Genomic DNA, 6187 nt, shown 5'->3' with positions numbered 1-6187 from the left:
TATTTAATATCAAAATATGATAAACAAGGTGCACAAAGGGGAAAAAAATCATACACTGTCAAAATGGGATAACAGAAATTTCAGGATATATGACACAGGTTATTTAAAAAAATTATACATTATAATAACATGTAGTTTATACTACCATAATCTGACATTATCAACCTAATCTCTATTACAAATCAAATCAAGCTAGAAAACCATATCACTATTTGAATATGTAAAGGCATTTGATAAAATCATCCACTTCTAAGGACATTTTTAAAGAAAAGAAAAATAAAAGAAACATATCTAAATAAAATCAAGACTTCTCAAACAAACACATAGCAAATATTATCCTTAATGGTAAAACATTAAAATCAATTAAATTAAATATGGGAAGTAATGAGGAATGCCTGATACAACCAGCATAATAAATCATACAAATATTATGAAAAGAAAGTAAAAATTATAAAGATACAGTTTCATACCTTGAAAACTCAAGGGATGCTGAAAACTTTTGATGTGAATTATGAGTGGTTGATAAAGTTGCTAGACATAGGATAATATACCCAAATTATAGCTTTTCTAGCAATAAAGTCAAACAGATCTGGATATGTATAAACATGTCATTCATGATGAAAAATGAAGAATATGTATCAATAAGTTTGACAAAAAGTCACCTCACCTATAGAAACCTACAAAATTTATTTGTAGTAATAGTAAACAAAATCTAAATTACTGGGAGGAAACAGTAGGTACTTATATGAGAACTAGTGCCATGTAGATATGAATTTCCCAACAACTAATATATAAATATAACAGAGTGTCAACTAGAATCTTAAGGTTTTGTTTGAAATTAGAAAGAATAATAATAAAGTTGATATGGAAAATAAATGTGTAAATACTGCTATAAATAATAAGAAAAAAGAATAGTAATAAGGAGCATGTATTATGTATTTGAAAATTTAATAAAATAACTGTAATATGGCCAATATGTTATTTGAAAAGAGAAGATTTATAGACATGGATTAAATATATAAAAAAGAAATAGATCATATTTAATCTATGATGTATTGTTAAAGTGATAGATGGAGATAAAATCATATGGTCTTTCAACATTTAGAATATGAATTCAAGATGATTTAGAAAATGCATTGCAGAAGAATTAAGCAATGTGTTTTTTGCAAGATAATCTTGAAATGTACCTGTGCATTCTAGGAGTAGGATAGTAGGTCTTATACATTGAACAATATATACATGCAAAAGATAGCTTAAATAATTGCAGTACTACAATGATAATCTGGGTACATACTATAAAGCAAATGGTAGAAAAAAGGTTAGACATAATATAGAAAGAATTCTAACACAACTAAGCAGCAATAAATAATGATTTAGTTTATAAAGCTATCAATATCTCTTAAATTGAAAATAATGTATTTTTCAGCCAGTCAAATAGAAATAAACCTCCTTGATAGATATAAATGCCTAGTTTTTCCAGATTTGTTTTGAAAGGCAAATAAGGGAATTGGTTGATAATTCACCAATCCACATCATAAGTATTATGTAGCTTTTATAAGAATGAAATAAAACTCCACTAGTTGCCACAGATGGTTTTCCAGATGGTTTTGTTGAGTGCATAAAACAACATGCTAAATAGTGTTTATAATATAATCTTTCTTGCAGTAAATGACCAAAAAATGCTTGGGCCTATGTGTGTGTTTCTCAAGAGCATGGAGAATAATATGGCAGCTCTCATAACAGTTTATTAACATGAATTTGTTCAGTATGTCTGGTGAGTTAGGATTTGGAACAGAATAAAATAAAAGGTAAATTTTAAAAAGCTGCGAAAGTATTACTATGTATTAGCATTTTATAAGTTATGTGAAATATATGCACGTGTGCATTTGCATGCTTAAACAAATATAAAAAAACTAAATAAAATGAAAGAATTTCTTGTTATTTTGTCAGTGAGTGATAAGAATTTCTGTAAATTTGTTAAATGTAAATTGTAAATTCATCTAATGCTATTATTGTTTATTATTTGTTCTGAACAGTTTATTTCTTGGATATTCAATGTTGGCTTAATTGATATTTTGGGTCAGATAATTATTTGTTGCATGGAATGTCCTGTGCATTGTAGTATATTTAGCAGTACACCTGGCTTCTTTTCACTTGATGTCTGTAGCATCCTTTCAGTTACAGCAAAAAAAAAAAAAAGGTCTCCAGACATTGTGACATTCTCCTGAATGCAAAATCATCCTTATGGTGAACCACTGGTATCCATGGAAGAATGATATTAGACAAAAATAAGAATTTTAGGTTTATGAAGAGACAAATGTTAATTTACACATTGGGTTAAATGTAGGGATAGACTGATCAACTACTGAAATGTTAAGAGGCTTCCATTAGTGCAGATACAGAACAAAAAAATCAGAAAAGAATAGCACATTACCTTAAAAACTAGGGAGGAAAATATAATATATAGAAGATTCTTTTCCCAATAAGGGAAAGAAAAACTTTGTATAGAGTGCTGCACTCCTATTAAGATGGTTAGACATAAAATAGAAAAAGAGATAACTGTAATACTAGAAAGATTCATAAATTCTGCCATGACTTATCCAGACCAATGGCATAAGAGGAATGGAACCCAGGTTTCTGACCTCTTTAACATGGGCAGAATTGACTAACAGTGTCTTGGCACAACTCTACAAGAACATACGGAAGCAACAGAACACATACTTGTCTCTTATTTTTAAGAGCTTATTGATATGTAAATCATGTACCATAAAATTAACCCTTTTAGACTGTATAATTCAGTTTAAGTATATTTTACACACTGCCCACATATCCCTAAGGATTGAGAAAGTGATCAAACTAGAAAGAGGGGTAGCAGCTGACAAGATAGGATCTAACAAAGGATTAAGAATACTGACTATTTATATAAATATATAAATATTTTTTTAGTTTCTAGAGTACTAGAATAGCTAGAAGGAAATAACTGACATGGTGGAACTGTAACATATAAGATGCCTCAGAATTTGCTCTATACCTATTTGCTAAATTGCATTTTGAAAGTTATCACATTTCTCTGTATATGTTATAATTCACAATATAGAAATAACTGAAATTGTGGAACTGTAACCCAGAACACTCTTTGAAGTTTGCTCTCTAACTGCTTTTTAATCATACTTGGAAAGTTATCACTTTTCTGTATTTATGCTGTATTTCAAAATAAAAATGTAAATAAAGTTTATTTACAGAGTTATATAGCCATCTTTATAAACTAATTTTAGCCCATTTCTTCACCCTGAAAGGTGAACCCATGAACAGATAGTTCCCATCTTCTCCTCACACCCTCTCTCCTACCCACCACCCTTAGACAAACATTAATATCTTTCTCTATAGATTTGCCTATTATGAATATTTCATATAGAAGTTACCATACCATACACGTTTTTTTTTAATGACTAGCTTCTTTCACTTACATAATGTTTTGATGATCATCCATGCTGTAGCAAGTATCAATATTTTATTCCTTTGTATTGCCATATAATACTGAGTTGTATAGATATACCACATTTTGTTTATCCATTCATCTATTGATAAATATTTGTGTTTTTTTTTTTCTACTGTTTGCCTGCTATGAACACTCCTGCCCAAGTTTTTTTTTCATGTATATATGTTTTCATTTCTCTTGTATAAATACCTACGTGGAGAATTGCTTGGCATATGGTTCCACTATGATTAACGTTTTCAAAAACTGCTCAACTGTTTCTGAAGTGGATGCATCACTTTATATTCCCACCAACAATGTGTAAGCATTCCAATTCATTCATACCCTCAACTCCAACACATGTCATTGTCTAATTTTTATTTTATCCTTTCTGATGTGTGTGAAGTGGTATCTCCTCGTGGTTTTGATATGCCTTTTTCTAATGAATAATTATGTTGCAAATCTTTAATGGACTTACTGGCCATTTGTATCTCTTTTTGAGAAATGTAACATTAGATCATTTGCTGATTTTTTTAAAAAATTAGTTTGTGTGACTTTTTATTATTGAGTTGTAAGAATTCTTTATCTATTCTTGGTACAAATCCCTTATCAAAGATATGACTTACAAATATTTTCTATCAGCCATGTGTTGTCTTTCCTTGGAGTTCTTTGGAGCACAAAATTTAGGTTTTTTTTGGCTATTAATTTTTATGAATTCCAAAATCAATCTTCAGTTCCAATGCTTGTGCTTTTGGTGTCATATATAAGAAATCATTGCTTAACCCAAGGTCTCAAAGACTTCCTCTTGTTTTGTTATAAGAATATTAGAGACTTAACTCCTACGTATAGTATATAATCCAGTTTGAGTTAATTTTTGTGTCATTTGAGGGAAGTGGTACCCTTCTGTGGGTCAGGAATTTGGGAAGGCTTAGTTGGGTAGTTCTAGCTCTGGATCTCATGAGTATGAAGTCAAGATGTCAGCCAGGGCTGCAGTTATATGAAGGCCTGACTGAGGCTGGAGAATCACTTTGAAGGTGGCTCACTCACATGGTTGGCAAATTGGTGCTGGTTGTTGGTGGAAGTCCTAAATTCTCCACAGAGGATTCTCCACAGAGCTGCCTGAGTGCACTCATCCCATGGCAGTTGGCTTCCAGCAGAATGTTAGCAATTCAAGACACCAAGGTATAAGCAGCAAGACCTGTTATGATCTATCCTTAGAAGTCACACACAGTAACCTCTGCCATACTTTTTTGGGCACACCAACCAGCTCTGATTCAATATGGAAGGAAACTATAGAACCGCATGAAGAGCAGGTGAGGATCACTGGAGGCCAATTTGGAGGCTGCCTGCCACACCCTGTTACATTTCAAATGATCACTGTTCCTTAAAACAAACTGAACAAAGTACAAATAAAGAACAGAGTATAAATTTAGATTGCTTTAATCAAAACTTCTTTGGGGGACTTCTTGATCTTCAAATTTGGGTATGTTATACAACCCTCTCCACATCTGTTTCTCATCTGTTCCTCTTTTTTCAGGACTATCTTTGAAGGAAGGCAGGGTCCATACCTGATTACCTCTTGCATGTTCCTTTTGATTCTCAGATCTGAGAATCAGCAAAATTAAAGCTTTGAAAATATCTTCTAGGAATCTATAGTCACATTGAAATTCACAGTTCATTGAAAACATTCTCAGGTGAATCTTACAAGAATCACCTCTGTTTTATATTTTACAGAGTAATGACTTAAATTGGATACATTTGGGCACGGTAGATATTTGACATGAAAAGTTGTATCAGAATGGGCATCAGAAAAAATAGCAACTCATCTTACACATAATAAAAGAAAAATTCCTCTGTCTGAACACTTAAGTGTTACAAATCCTGAGTATGTTGTACACTGAATACTACCTTATAATTAAATCTTGCTTGGAAGCAATCCTTTAAAAATGCTTTGAGGCACAAATCTCATAGTTATTAAACACGAGTCTTTTATATTTTACAAAGAGTTTAAACAAATATATCAATTACAGTTCAGTATCTCCTAAAACAACTATTAATCAGGTTCAAGGAAGCACTGCTCTACAGTTTACTGTAAGAATGGGTTCTCCATTGCAGCTGCCTCTCCTTCTTTGTCACTCATCTGCTTGTTGACTTATGTTTAAATGGTAAACACTGCTGAAGTTTTACTCTTCAGCACAGCACAATAAGAGTCTTCAAAGAACAATGACATACTGTTGGTGTGAACCTGATAATAAATCAGTCTTCTTCATTTATCTCCTGAACTTACTACTTGACTTTCTGCTTCCAGTTCTTCTGAAGTACTGGGCTTCTCTGGGTCTCAGAGAGTTCAAATCAAATCATAAATCTCTAGGCTTTTGATTCCGTGATCCAGGACCCCTGGGCAGCTCCCGGCTCGAAAGGCCTGAAAGCCACAGGATTCTGTTCAGGGTCTGGGAAAGCGGCCCAGACAATGGCTCCATCCTGACAATCCACCATCCCTGGTGACTAATAAACATCATTTTGATGTTTCTACTCATATTTGCTTATTTGAGAGTGAACTCTAAAGAATGAAAACTTGCACTCCATCTAATGTTTTGTTCTTATAAACATACAAACCTTAGCTAAACTCTGTGTTCTTTGTAAGTTTTAGGAATAAGTAAAATATGTGTGTAGTAAAGCTATAAGAAAATTATGATACTTGATGAAGAGACA

The 6187-nt window shown here is 32.2% G+C and overlaps 1 pseudogene; it reads right to left on the bottom strand.

Annotated features, from left to right (window-relative positions):
* Nucleotides 1–5528: 5528 nt before the first annotated feature.
* Nucleotides 5529–5955, bottom strand: LOC119528826 (annotated as a pseudogene).
* Between the last annotated feature and the right edge of the window lie 232 nt (nt 5956–6187).

This window comes from Choloepus didactylus, chromosome 3 (genome assembly GCF_015220235.1).
Source record: "Choloepus didactylus isolate mChoDid1 chromosome 3, mChoDid1.pri, whole genome shotgun sequence".
Classification (NCBI taxonomy): Eukaryota; Metazoa; Chordata; class Mammalia; order Pilosa; family Megalonychidae; genus Choloepus; species Choloepus didactylus.
This window is presented reverse-complemented; position numbering and strand designations above follow the sequence as displayed.